General features: G+C 41.6%; 1 protein-coding gene across 4 annotated transcripts in view; it reads left to right on the forward strand.

The window, feature by feature from the left end:
• Nucleotides 1–1609: 1609 nt before the first annotated feature.
• Nucleotides 1610–14919, forward strand: part of Prlr (prolactin receptor) — a 172451-nt gene continuing 159141 nt past the window's right edge. For 2 of the 4 annotated variants that reach the window (XM_048429343.3, XM_085676642.2), the window contains exon 1: nt 1610–1816. The gene's annotated coding sequence lies outside the window, so the exon portion shown is untranslated. Of the gene's footprint in view, nt 1817–2389; nt 2562–14919 lie in introns of those variants that run through there. The other 2 variants (XM_085676639.2, XM_085676640.2) reach the window with 1 other exon arrangement.

Raw genomic sequence — 14919 nt, forward strand, 5'->3', positions numbered from 1 at the left:
GTGATTCACTTTTCATTCTCTCTTCTAGGAGAATGATCAGACCACAGTTAACTCAGTAATCCTGACTTTTCAACCATTAGACAGAAATATAGTAGCCAACTTATGACGGTTCAAGATGGTTGTACCTATACAAGTATCCCGCTAAGTTAAGCTTGGGGTTAGATGATTTTGCCCATATTCAAGCGTGTGTATGTGTGTGTGTGTGTGTGTGTCTGTGTGTCTGTGTTAGGGTGTTCAGCGGGTATCTTTATTCAATTCTGTTTTCTTTTTTACTTAAAATATCGTCACCAACAATGAGTTAAAGTAGGACCTAACTTGACCAGTAAACACAGCTATATTCTGCCATTGGAGATAATACCCTTTAGTTTTGAAAATAAACAGGTGTCATACACTCTCCTACTTGTGAGCAAAATTGTACCTAACTCACCAGAAGTCTGCACAGCGCATGCATGGCAGATGCACACCCCCACTTACTCTAAAAACCAGATGTAGACCATGGTTTACCTTGTACAAAATGAGGTACTGGGTAGCTAACATTGAGCTCATACAGGTGTCTCTTCTAATGTAGGATGCTCACCCAAACAGCATGGGATTTTCAGTGGTTTCCTGCACTGAACCATGGTGGAAAGTCACTGTTGACTGTGATTTGCCAGTTATTGCAAAGTGTCAGTTAATTCAAAGAAGAAAGGGCAATGTTTTAATGATTTAAAAAAAATCAAAACCTCAATAGCTTGTTCAAAATAACCCACAGTGACCCTCTTACAGCACAATAGGACACAATATTAATCAAAAGCATCAAACTCTGCCTACTTACCTGTTTGGAGATAACTATTTGACTCAAGCAGCCGTCGCGGTTTGATTTTAATATTTTGTTTTCAAGAGAATATGGGGAGCGGTACAAGAGAAAAAGCAATGATTTGGTTAATACCAAAAACAAAATAAAATAGCCTTCAGATCGTGCAGCCTCTTTGAGGAGGTACAGTCTGCATTAATCATGGGTTCCTGAGAGGCTGCGGGTGTTTCTGTACTACTGTGACGCGGCTGGGCACAAAGCAGAGCCCTGGAAGTTTTTGCTGTGTTAAAAAAGAAAGCAAAGCCTCCTCGGGTCCCTGCTTTTTCTCTGTTGACCACTTTTCTCTGACTCCTCCTCCTTCCCGAGGAAGGTGTGATACAAATCCCCGGAGCCCCCTCAAGTATTGACAAGCCGCTGCTCAGTGTTGCTTGCTGGGAAATAAGGAAAGAAATTTGACACCAAGCCTCATCTTGGCTACTGAGAGAACTGTCATCTCTGAGGTCACTCGACTTAAAGGGCATTTTTATTATTGTTTTGTCAAGTCTTAGTAGAAGACGACCCTTGATCATGCAAAACGGATCCAGGGGAAATCAGAAAATTTCTTGTCCACCTCTTCTCTGCAGTCCGACTCCTCCAAATACCTCCGTTGCCTTGTAGAATTGGCAGACTCTGGACCTTTTGCATGCTGGAGAAAATCTCTGTTTTGCCTCCAGCAAGGAACATGCATGTTGCAACACTGACTCCTCCTCTAGTGAAGAAAGAGTGAACAAGTGCACCGAGTTGAGCTTCTTCTTCGCAGAGACACGCGGCTGGCGACTGCGGGAGCAGAGGCTAAAATCCCCAGACACCGGGTCTTCTGGGCTGGGCTTTCCCCGCCTTCCTGTTCAGTCTTACTCGCTCTTCTCCTGCCTTCTGGATTTTTACCCAGGGCTCAGGAAACTGCTTCACCTGCAGCAATAAAGCTCACGTCCATTGCAGGAAGTGCGCACCGCCTGGTATGGCAGACTTTTCTCCCCAGCAAAAGTGAGTACCTGGGTTAGACACGGCTGCGCGCGGCCAGGGGTGGCGCGGGCGGGCGCTGTCTAGAATCGCAGGTTCGGGGCTGCATGTGAGAGGTGGAGCGGTTGGCTGCAGGCGCCGATAGCTTGGGGGAATGTCAGGCAGCAACCAGTCTTGAGGAAATCGCATCCCGTGCTGTGACCATGTTTAAAGTCAAACCTTGATGTCCCTCTTCAGAAAAGCTAAATATATGCCAAGGTGCTTGACTACGCACCCTAGCCTTTACAACTACGCTGGGCATATTTTAAAATATACCTTCAAATGAGCCCTTGAAAACGGGTGCAGCGTGAGTGTGGGTTACTGGGGTTGCAGGTGGTTTGTGTCAAAATGAAAAGCTAGGGAGAAAGCAGGGAGGTAGAAAGGGATCAGACACGGGACGCGGTGGCAGCTAACTTGGGCTGTCTCCTTCGGGAAACACGAATGGTTGCCGAGTAGCGACACTGAGTTACCTGTGCCCCTGACTCCCTCCCCGCCCCCGCCCCCGCCCCCGCCCCCGCCCCCGCCCCCGCGCCAGCGGCAGCGCACACACCACCCCCAAATGCAACTAAGTAGTGGCAGGGACGAGTCTCCCAGTCTTAACCTGCTGGCCGGGAGCTAGGAATTCAAGCCCTCGGGGTAGAAGCAAGGACACACTGCTGAAGCAGAGTGCTGGCAACGTGGGAGAAAAGAAGGGGGCTCGACTGCAGGAACCCAGAGCCGGACTGCTGAGGTAGGGGAAAGCAAAAGCTGTAGTTGTGGCTTTTTAAGTAGAAAAATATCCTGTTAGTGACCTCTACCTGTGTGGCCGGGGAGCAACACATGTTTCCCTAATAACCAAGAACTTGGTGTTTTCTGTGATTGAAATTGAAAATGCTTGCAGCCTGCTATTAATCTCACGAGGGTGGGAGCATCCTTTAATCTTCATTCATGGAATTGGCTGGAAAAGATTTCCCACCTGAGTGTCTTAACCAATCCCCTCTCTGCCTCTGTTAGACTCCAAACTTGGGTGTTTACCTTCTCCTGGCCTCAGTTTACTCTACAAAATTTAGGGAAGTTGCTCATTCTTTATGTAAGTTCTTAATGGAATAGAGGTGCTGAACAGCGCAGGAAACAGGAACATTTCAGACATTTTGCCCCCGTGGCTTTTTTCAGAGTAAGGGTCCTTTTGAGAACTGATTGGGTCATTTCCCCAGGGTGGATACTCTTTTTAAGAAACAGGTGAAGAATTTGACACAAATACTCCTTGTTGGCCATGCCTGAAAACCCCATTGTCTTTAAGGATGCTGCATCTGGACCCATCCAGACAAGCTTTTGCTGGTGGCTGCGCTGGTTATGGGAATAAGTGGTCATGTTGGTGGAGTCTGAGGCACTGCTGGGAGAGACAGTCCTACTTGCTAGGGTGCTCAGACGGTGGGTGTCCTCAATGGCTTTATCAGTCTATGAGCTTCTATGGGACCCCCTCCTCTCGATTCTTAATGCCTTACCCTAGGGCAGTGCTTCTCAACCTTCCTGACCCTGCACTCTTTAATACAGTTCCTGGTGTTGCGGTGACCCTCCAAGCATGAAAATTATTTTCATTACTACTTCATAACTGTAATATTGCTCCTGTCATGAATTGTCATGTAAATACATTCAACCCCTGTGAAAGAGTCATTCAACCGCACAGTGAGAACCACTGCCCTAGAGGTTTCTGTCCACAAATAGCCCTGGAAAGCAGCCTGCAGAGGGTCAGTGTCCGCAGGAACCAATGTCCTTCAGGCCAACTGGTTGACTGTCAGAAAGCAGAGCCAAGGCTTTGCTTGGAGACAAAGCTTGATCTGCTCCCCCAAACACGGTGTGGCGAAGTGATAGTATTCATTTGGGCATATGTACTTTGTCTTTGAAAGGTAGATGGTCTCAACACCTTGTAGAAATGACAACGCCAACAGCACAGGGGCTGTAGAGCAGAAAGCACATGGCATTGGAGCCCGAGAGCTTCAGGGGGAGCCTGCACTTCATCACATTATAGTTATGCTTCAGCAAGGAACTGGATTTCTCTGAGTCTCGCTTTTCCTGATGTAAGATGGGGAATAATTCTGCTTTTCTTGTGTGGTTATTGAGGAAATGGAAATACTATTTATATCATGCCTGACCCCTGCTCAGCCATCAACTCTTAATTTTCCTGTGGCATTGCAAGTGCCCACTAGTCTGTGTATCTTAGAGCAGCTGTCTCTCCTGTGAGGCTTGTGTTACCAGAAGAAAGGGAGAAACCAGCTCATTAGTCTCTAGGATGAGAGAGGAGTTCAAAACCCAGGGTCAAGTTTATTGTCTCAACTGTGCTATGTCAAGCAGAACTCTGTGTATTGGCAACAAATAAAATACTTCCAGATTGGCATGGATTCTCAGACTTTCTCTCAGTTCCTTTCTGGCTTATAACTTTGCATGCAAAATAGTTATCTGTGCCTACAGCTACAAGCAGTTGAATATGAAACCAGAAAAGTCCCCACATGTATCTCGAAATACACTACAAGTTGTCTCCATAGAGATAAATGTCTCCATAGAGATAAATGTCTCCATTTCTCTTTTGCTTGTTTTGTTTTGTTTTTTGAGATAGAGTTTCTCTGTAGCTTTGGAACCTGTCCTGGAACTAGCTTTTGTAGACCAGGCTGGTCTTGAACTCACAGAGATCCGACTGCCTCTGCCTCCCAAGTGCTGGGATTAAAGGCGTGTGCCACCACGGCCTGGCTCCATTGCTATCTTTCAATGCTTGGTACAAGTTAAGATTTCAACTCAACTTAGAAGCTCCCCTACTTGACCTCTCAGGTTCAAGTAGAAAAAAAAAAATCAAACCTTAAGGACAAGGAAATTACACACTCACAAAGTAGGAAAGGCCGATGTTCTTTGGAGTACTTGTGTGCAAAGATGGCGACATTGATACCATTCCCTGAGCCTTTAGAAGGCAGGGTGGTGCATACTTCTGTACACCTCAACTAATTCTCAATGAAATTTCAAGGGTATGAATTATCATGTAAAGTTTTACGGGTAAGGAAAATGAGGGGTAGAAGCAGGTACCTAATTTGTCCAGCCCACACAGCTTGGGGTAGAAGTCCAGGTCTGTCTGACTTGGTCATCCATTCTTTTTCCACTACCTAGTGCTGCCAGCCTTCCCGATATCAGAACATTGCACCATGTCAACTGGACTTGGATCGTTCTCAAGGGCAGGGCTGACCACATGTGGCGGATCACTCTAAGTGAGGGGAACAGAACTTGTGGCACATATTAACTTGTAGCAACGACAAACCACTTGTGGGGAGTAGTCCTCCTGACTCTTGCCGCGCTCAGCTTGCACATTTCAGAAAAGTGATAGTCAGTGTAGGCAGTTGAGCTGGGGCTGGTTGACTGTCACTCGCATCCTGGGCAGTCTTTTCAAGTTCAAAAAACTCTGGGGTTTTCATTTTCTACTAGCTTTTTCAGTTTCTACTAGTTTTTGTATCAAGACAGTCTTTACATTTGCTTCCTGTGCTCAGGATTCATCCATTCATTTACTCACCTGCGCTCCGCTGTGTGTTGTGTGAGTAGTTGCTTGCACAATGGAGAGAAAAGTGGAAATCTAGCTAGCTTCTCTGGAAGGAAAAATGGTCATTAGCAGGGAGATGAACAAACACATAGAAATCATTCAAGCTCTGGTAAGATGGCCTCAAGGATAAAAACGCTTGCCGTGAAAGCCTGGAGACCTGAGTTGTATCAATGGGACCCATGAAATGTAGAGGAAAGAGCCAACTCCCAAAAGTTGCTCTCTGACCTCCACATAAATATTGTGGCATGACATACCCATATGCATATGTGATCCTTATACACAAATCATAAAAAAATCTATTTTAAAGACCATTCCAGATATTGATAAATTTTATGACGAAAATACAGAGATTATAAAGTCATGTCCAGTTGTAGAGTACTTGACTTGAGGATAACCTATAAGAAAGATGCTCAATTTGTAAAACACCCTAGATTTTAAACACCTGGCACCCCATAAACAAAAAGCAAATTTGCTTCTAGTTTTAGTTTGTATATCAAAATGGTAACATTTTAGATGAACTGGTTTCGGTGAAAATGGATCAGTTTTACCTACTAGCTTTAATTTGTTTTACTGTGCCTTAATAGCAAGTTTAGATGACATTACTTATGGCTTACATTGCATTTGTTTGGAATAGCACTACTTAAGACTGATAACTTGACAAAGATATGATAGGAATTTCCTACTGTCCCCCCTTTCTCCTGGACATCATTTTTTTTTTCCTCTATGCTTGGCTAATACTCTTCTCATGTCTACCACGAATTCAGTTATCTGATGAATTAGAGAGTTGAAAGGACCCTCTCCCCACCTCTCATGCTGATTTTATGCACATGATGCAGTTAAAGCCAATCCCACCCTGTTGATATGGGACTTAATAAAATTAACTCTGTGGTTACATTTGTCACCAGGACACAGTCCTTCAAGTAGGAAAATCTCAAGAAGCTTTTTCACAAAACCCAGTGACCAAAGGCACATTCTAAAAATGTTATCTTTACATTGCTTCCTAAGATGATACATTTGTATCTCTTAGTGCTTTGGAAAGCCAAGGAGAAGAGAGCTAGGATTTCACATACATATGCAAAACTCCTTAAGCCATCTCCCATGAAGAGAAGTGCGCTTTCCTTACCATCCTCTTGATGAGAACTGCTTGAACAAGAAGCAACCCCAGTCTCCAGAAGGACTGCATCAGGAGTGTCACAAAAGGCCACCTTTGCCTTCTTTCTTCACTGACTAAAATAACACTTAGGTATGTCATCGAAACAAAGATATAATTTGTTCTTGTTTCCTGCGAGGGGAAGAGCAGTCAGAATCTAGAAGGAGGGGAGGCCTCTGACTTTGGAGATCATGCATGCAGAGACTCAGTTTGTCTCTTCTGCCCGATTGTCCATTGGACTCACTTATTTCTTCCAGTAATACTGCACACGTTTAGAGTTGATATGATAATGGCACAGAAAATGCTGAGGAAGAAATGTGCTCTAAAAGAATCATCCTCTTTATATCATTGATGGCCTGAGCCCTGCTGGGCTCTGTGTCCTCTTACCAGAAGGAGATATTCTCTTCATATACAAAATGCTTTTGGGTGCATGCCAATAACATTGGTTTGCAACTGTTCATTTCCAGTGGAAACCTAACTCTGGGGAAAACAGTTTTTAAAAAAAGATGACTAGATTCAACTTAGTAGAAAGTTCAGTGAACTTCAGCAGATCAATATATATATAGCATGTGTTTATATGTGTGATTATATGTTTATTTATGACTACAATTTTTATATAATTTTATATATTTACATATGATTGCGTATATATGTATATATAATCATCTATTTATCCAAGAAATCTATGCCCAACTTCAATAGGGCAAGGATCTGGAAGGATGGAATAATTCTCTAATTAGGAAATGGTGCATGAGCCTAATTGTCCAGTAGCAACCTAAAAGAACATTCCTGGGGTGTCACATAGATGATAAAAGCAATTAGACTTTGGCAATTGTGGAGGGCAGGATAGATATTAATTCTAAAGTTCATTGCTGAGGGTCTGGTTGAACATTGAGGATGAGTCTAGACAAAAGGGGAGGAGAAAGGCCATCACCGAAGGAAACATGTGGAGATTTGTGGCAATGACAGCATCAGGGGGTGTTTGCTGACTTGGTAAAGAGCAGCAGGCCTAATGCAATGACTCTCACAACAGGGCGTGATCTCAGAATTGCCTAGGAAACTGAAAACTACTAATGTCTCAGTCCTTTATCTACAGCCTCTATCTAGTCAACCCAAGATTGGAATCTAGCTTTCAACAACCAGTGTTGGTTTATCTTGTTTTTGTTTGAATTCCCCAGAGTGTTCTAATGTGAAGCCAGAATTTGAGTATCATCACCATAAAAAATAAAGGAAATTCTTCTAAATGGCATGAAACAGGCAAACGAGGAATGTGGTCTTTGCTTTGTAGAAATTTTATCTACAGATGTATTTATACATTGATTTCCAAATAACTGCCAACTACGATCCTATCTTCTTGAATGATGTCTCTGAGGCCTCCTTTTGACCGAACCTTTCCATTCTATGTGTGCTTTTACCCAGAGTCAGGCCTAGCATGGGCAATTGGTAGGTCAAAGTTGTTTTCAACCACCAGGATTTGCAGTTACTTCAAGGGGCTTTATTACCATGCCTACTGGTGTCCACAGTAGCTATTCCATAACCATAGGTAACTCTCTCACCCCTCCAATCGTACAAATTGGGAAATGGATGTTAATGACTTGACCTGAGCAGAATGCTGGCTGGGACAGAGATGACGGAGATTAAAGTCCTCAGCTACGGAATTCTCTGTATTGTTTTAGGTCCCAAAGTGAGTCTGCTCAGCCTCCTGTTAGTGACAGAGGTCTTTGCTTCTAGCAGTATCATTTCTTACATGAATGAATTTACATTACGCATGGATGAGTAAGGATTACAAACCTTCTTTAGCTGGCAGAAGTGGGAGACTATGGGTATCAGCTGCCAGAAGGCAGCCTGACAGCAATCCCATGAGACTTGGGTCATTACTCAAGTGACACTTGGTCATACCCACATATAATTCAAAACCCTTGCTGTGGGAAGCGAGGGCTCTGACTGTATTCTTGCTGACTCTGGAGCCTGACACCCTTTCTGATCTCTCCTGTTGCTCATTGAGAGGATATTGATTGCTTATTATACAACAGAGAGAGTGAGAGAGAAAGAGAGAACGTCTATGTTTTTACAGTTGTGTCTTTAAATGTTTTGTTTTATTTATTCTTACATTTTTATAGATGTACCTATTTCATGTTATGTCTATGAGTGTTTTGTTTGAATGTTTGTGGATGCAGCATGTGCCTGCTGGTGTCCAAAGAGATTGGGAGAGGGCATGGGGTTGCCTGAAACCAGAGTTCTGGATGCTTATGAAACACCACATGGATGTTAGGAATTGAACCTGTGTCCTCTGCAAGAGCAGCAAGTGATCAATTGAGCCATTTCCTCAGCCCCAATTTTTATTTTGCTTTTTAGAAGATCATGTAATGTATTAGATGTGGTTACGGTGTTTTCAAACAAACTACGTTTTAGTACAGTCTTCTCCTCCCCTGACCCCCTACCCTTCCTCTCCGTGTGACCTTACCTTAATCTTTGTTCTACCTTCATGTCCTGTGTGTCCTGTTGCCCTTCCCCCAACACCTCCTCAGCACCAGTTTTTATCATCGCTTAGTCTTCTTTCTAGTCTCTTAGGCTTTATCCATATTTATACCTATCTATAAAACCTAAGATAGGTAGATAAATGAATACATTACAAAGTAGGAGCCACATGTGAGTGAGAATGTGGGGTTTTTTTCTTCTTTTCTTTTTGAATTCGATTCATCTTGTTTAATATCTTGTTTTCCATATCCAGCCATTTTCTCACAAATGTCATGATTTTCAGCTGAATAAAATTTCACAGTTTATCTGAACCACATTTTCCTTATCCGTCTATCCACTAATACGCATCTAGGCTGATTCTAATTCCGCAATGTTGTGAGTAGGGCCAAAAAATAGGGATCTGCAACTCTTTCTGTGAAGAATATGGAGATCTTTGGGAATATGCCCAGGCATAGTCTAGCTGGGTTACATGGTAATTACATTTTAATTTTCTGGGAAATCTCCAAATCAATTAGTATACCCACCCAAGGTACCATCAACAGTATCTGTCGCCAAATTTCCTGACAGTCAGCATATGACATAAGATAAGTGGTGAGACAGTATCACCAGGTGGTTTTGTTTGCTTGAGACAGGGTCTGACTATGTAGTCCTCGCTGGCCTAGAACTCACAAAGATCTGCTTGCCCCTGCTTCCTGAGTGCTGGAACTAAAGGCATGTCCAGCCATGCTCTACTGAAAGTAATTTTATTCTGCATCCTCCTAATGGTTAAGGATATCAAACACTTTCTTAAAATGTGTATTAGCCATTTGTGTTTATTCTTTTGAGAATAATATGCTCATTTTTTTGGCCTATTTGTTGACTGACAAGTTGTTTCTGGGGGTTGTTTTTGTTTATTTTGTGTGTGTGTGATGTTTATTTTGCAGTTGTGTTTAAATTATGGATGTTAGCCTTCTGGCAAAGTTTCTTTCTCATTCTGTAGGCTGCTGTCTGCTCTTTGAGCGGACCTTTTAAAGAGTTCCTTCTACAAGTTGGATCTTTGCCAATGGTGAAGCTAGCATTCCTTCTAAAGAATAGTAGACAAAAGGCAGCCTGTCACAGGAGGGAGGGCACTCACTTTAAGGCAAGAAGGCAGGTCAATTCACATCGTTCGCAAATGGTTTTCTTCTTCTCTGTCTCCAAATCCATTACTAATGTAAGAACAACTGCCGAAAGCTTTAGCTATAGCAAAAAGCAAGCTCTAAACCTGTGGTTCTCAACACTGATTGCACAGGAGGATCATCTTGGGAGCCTTAAAAATTACCCGTAGGCCCATTGAGTCAGGTTCTGGGAATGGGGCCTGAGAGTCTGTATTTATTTATAGTTCTCCACGTGAGGATGACGTGCATTCCTAAGAACTGCTTCTCAGCAATAAGTCAAATCTTAATTGCTTGTATCTATTTCTTTTATTGCTTGTTTTATGTCACATGACCCAGAAAGCCAAACCATGCTTTTCTTCTGGCAATTTCTTTATTCCACACTTAGACTTGTGTGATTTTCAGATTTTTAGAGTATGGTTTTCTTCTCCTTCTCTAAGCAGATTCCAACCTCAAAGTCACCCCAAATCACCTTAGGATTAAAAGTCCTTATATAAAACTTGAAAGCCAGATTTCCACAAGGTTAATAATTAAGAGATAGAAATATAAAGGTTGAACTTGCCTGCCACCCATATATTGAATTTCTCAATTGCTGTGTCGATCTTTAGTTGATCAAGAGTTACTTTCATATCTCCGCCATTATCAGGTCAATTAGTTCCATTCTTAGCACAGTCATGCCCTTATTAAAAGTGTAACGTCAGTGATAGTTTCCATGGGCTGTCATGGATCGACTTTTACCAGGTTAAGTTTGCCAAGAACTAACTTGGTTGTGTAATGACATCTCACACATGGGAAAAATCACTTGGGATGCAGAGACTACCTGAAACAGACTAGGCAAGAAGAATAATGAAGGTTTGTTTGGAAATTATCAATATGGAAGAACCTGGGGTGTGGAGAATAATCCTAAAACAAATTGCTCATACCTAGCTGAATCTGGGACACCAATTCTTCTCAAGAAGTTGTATTAATATCAAAGGGAAGCCATGCTTTTATATTAGATTTGACAGAGAGTGAGAAGACGAAAACTGATGAGCCATTCTCATTTCTCTAAGTTTCTGAGTCTGCAAGGTTAGTAGAAAACACAGACACTACTCAGGAGGTTTCAGGAGACAGGTGGACAGAGATCTGCTGCTTAGGAAGCTGTGGGAACACCCAACAGTTTAACTCACTCGTTTTCCGTTTGTAGAGGTTCTACAGGGGCCCATGAGGAGAGTTAGAGATGGAGTAATGATATTTGGGAAGAATTTATACTTCAGTGATAAAATAACCTCCATCCACATTTAAAAATCAAAACAAAAGCAAATGCTGAGAAGAAAAAATAAGACGAAACACAGGAACTAGAGGCTTATGAGTTCCACTTTCAATAGGCCTGCATGAGTTGCCTTCTCTTGGGATGTGTATTCTTATTGTGAGAACAACGCTAAGAAGAAACCATACAAAAAATAATCTGAGAAAAAGATGGCTACAGGAAGAGGAAATAGCAAGACTATGGTGTGTATGAGAAACACAAAGGAGGCCAGTGTGAGTGGACCTCAGAGGGGCTGAGGCAGGTATGGAAAGAGAGAGAAGGCCTGAGGTCATGGGACAGAGTAAGGATTTCAATTGCTCTGAAGCAATCACTGGGAGGTTTCAAGTAGGGAAGGAATGGATTTTTAAGAAACATTTTTAACGTCAATGGGGTGACAGATGATGATCCAGAAAAAAATTGACCATGGAATGCTGGGCATATATATGTACAAGCAAGGGAAAGACTAGATTGTACTAAGGTAACAATGGTAGAGTAGAAAGGTGTGAGATTGAGTGTAGAATTTAGCAGTCAAGACAGCATAGCTTCCAGATGGCCAGGCTGTGCTAACAAACCCTAATCCTGTCTGGCACAACTGCCCCTGCCCTATCCCAAGTACAGTCATTGGATTTGAACTAAAAATCCAGTCGCCTATAGTGCTACTTAGAAACATTAGTAATTTGCGGCTTCATTTATTTAACCACAAAAACATAAATTCCATCCAAGCAGAAGTTTCTGTTTGCTGTCTGTTACCTTCTGACCATAAAAAGTCCATCCTGTGTCAAGACTGATCTCATGTGATTTGTGTTTTTGATGACTGATCCTGGTTGAGTGCTCGAATGGTCATGGTCAAGCTGTTAGTTTACCTTTTCTGAGCGTGTTTGATATCAGTTATATTTACCAACTCCTTGGCTTTATTGCTTTATGCAGTTGGTCAGTTTCTCTATATAAATGTAACACTTTGATGATAAGTACTTAATGAGCCTTTACTATATGCAAAAAAAAATGTCCTGAGAATTTTGTATTTTAACTAATTTAATCATCTCAGCCATTTTTATGATAACTAGATCCAATTATATGGATAACTGAATAATCTTGTTGTGGTTTTACAGATGAGGAAATGAGACATAGTAAAGGAACTTTAATCATTTGCTCCAAGTTCACAGAGGTGTCAGCTGAAAAAAACCAGGATGTGAACTGAGCCTGGCTACAAAGTTCTGGGTCTCAGCCACTCTGCTGTGCTTTTGGCATCCGGTTCCTTCTTACTCTTTCTAAGTGAAGCTGTCACCATGGCATGACTTCTTCCTGCAGGTCACTCTTCACCTGGGAGGGTTGGCAGGGGTTGGACAGGTCAGCTCCTCCCCCAGGAGGACTCCCATCTAACCCACCTGCCATAAGGTCCTTCACCTAGGTCTGGACATAGTTGCCAATCCCACCAGGCTGTTGCTACATACCTTCCTGTCCAGGTTCTTCTGTCTGTTATTCATAATTCCTGCATCCTGTCCACCTACAACCTCAGGCATGTTTCTTTAATCTGAAAAAAAACAAAAACAAAACAAAAAATTACCTAGCAAGCCATGCAATCTTTTTCTAGTTACTCCCCAGGGCCCATAAAACTTTTAAAAACAAATCAAAACAAAAAAGATCATTAATTATTTTGTCATCTCAATATTTGTTTTAAAAATATTCAAGGTTTTTCTCCAGAGTTTTATGGGGGGAGATAAAGCAAGCTCAGGGCCAGCAGTAGCTTCCCTCTGTATTCTTGACTTTCCACCCTGTGTCTTCTGCTAGAGAATTCTGTTCTCAAATGATTCAACTTCCCACTAACAGCCTGAACGCGGCAGGCCTTACCCTCTTCCTGATGATGCTAAGAATTGATTTGCAGAATTGAGGTCTATGCAAATCCATTAAGATCTCTTCAATCTACATAATACATGCTTCAACAATACCCATAAGGTAGTAATTATAATGGTTCATCTTCTATGCTGTAAGCTCAAGCTTGATAAATATTTTAATTAAAAATGATACAGTCTTTTCTTTTGCTTCAGTTGCCACAGTGTGGTTTTCAATAGAGACTGATATGCATTATTGGGATTGTTAATTTTAATCAAATCATCAATCTGTTCATTCATCTGTTGGTTTGATTTTTTCAGTAAAAGTGTAATTAAAATGTTATACAACACACATCACATATTTCTCATAATTGAATTAAGTTTCAGATTCAAAACTGCAAAAGAAAAAGGAAACTATGGTCTTCATTAAGTTTTGAAGGTTTTCCTGGCAGCATCACTGAATTAAAAGTTAAAAGCCATTTCAAATATTGAATATTCTCCAAATAGTTCAAAATATTATAAAGGGCTTAATTATTTAAAAAATCAACTTCAAGTCATTAGAGTGTAAGTTCTTTATTTATCGGAACACTTGTATTAAATATATCAAGTGGAGCTCTGCCCTCAGATAACACCCAGTCGTTCAGGGGTCAGAGCAGCATGGTGGCAGGTAGAGGAGGATGGAGTTAATCCCATCACTTTGATCAGAATTAGATTTGATGCATTATGTCTCCCAGAACTTTCTGATTTGGCTTTTCAGGTGTCTTCATTAACATCATACCAGTGTTTGTGTCTGTGACTTTTAATTTTTTATCTTTGCTCATGGTTAGGACTAAAGTGGCAAAAAATATGCATGAAAACACTCCAGCCTTTCCAAAAATTTCAGAAATCCACATGTGAGAATATGGACCAGATCCTCTTAATAAGTCTTCTGTCTTCTAGGATGCTATGACTCCATGAAGCCAAAGACCACTGCCCCTGTTGTTAGGAGTTCTGAGTCTTCCTCACTCTGGAGTTTCATTTCTAAACTCAAATGGATTATTCAGTGTGGTTATCTAGGATAAACTGATGCATTTTCAGAGATGTATGGAGGAAGAGATGAAATTTAATAGCCCACCTCCATATTAGTTGGCATGTTTTATCAATAGTAGGTTTATAAATAATTCAGGTAGAATTTAAGTAACCAAGATGAATCCTGGGATATAAGCCTGCTAAGACTTGATCTTATTCAAGGACTTGAGATTCTTATTATTTATATTTCCTTTTAGTTTATTTATATATGTTTATTTACATATGTTATTATTTTATTTCCTTTCACTATGAGCTTCGGGTCATCACGGATTTTGGAGACCCCTTAGTAGAAAAGGACCACATGGAATGCATATTCAGAGTGCTGGGTAGAGTTGAAAAATCAGTCAATGGAATTAACTACCTGTTAAGACATGAAAGAAGAATGAGAGAAGGCAAACGCTGCCCTACAGGAAAATCTTAATTGTATTATTTACAGCCATGGTGCTTCCTCATGACCTTTATCTATCCTGTGTCAATGATATGCTTCTTGGCTGACACCACCACACTTTGACATACCCAAGAGCAGGATCATCATGGTTTCTCCTTTGTATACTGCCCCAGAGCCCACTGTTTCCTTAGAACCTCA

This window comes from Myodes glareolus, chromosome 15 (assembly GCF_982192425.1).
Source record: "Myodes glareolus chromosome 15, mMyoGla1.1, whole genome shotgun sequence".
Classification (NCBI taxonomy): Eukaryota; Metazoa; Chordata; class Mammalia; order Rodentia; family Cricetidae; genus Myodes; species Myodes glareolus.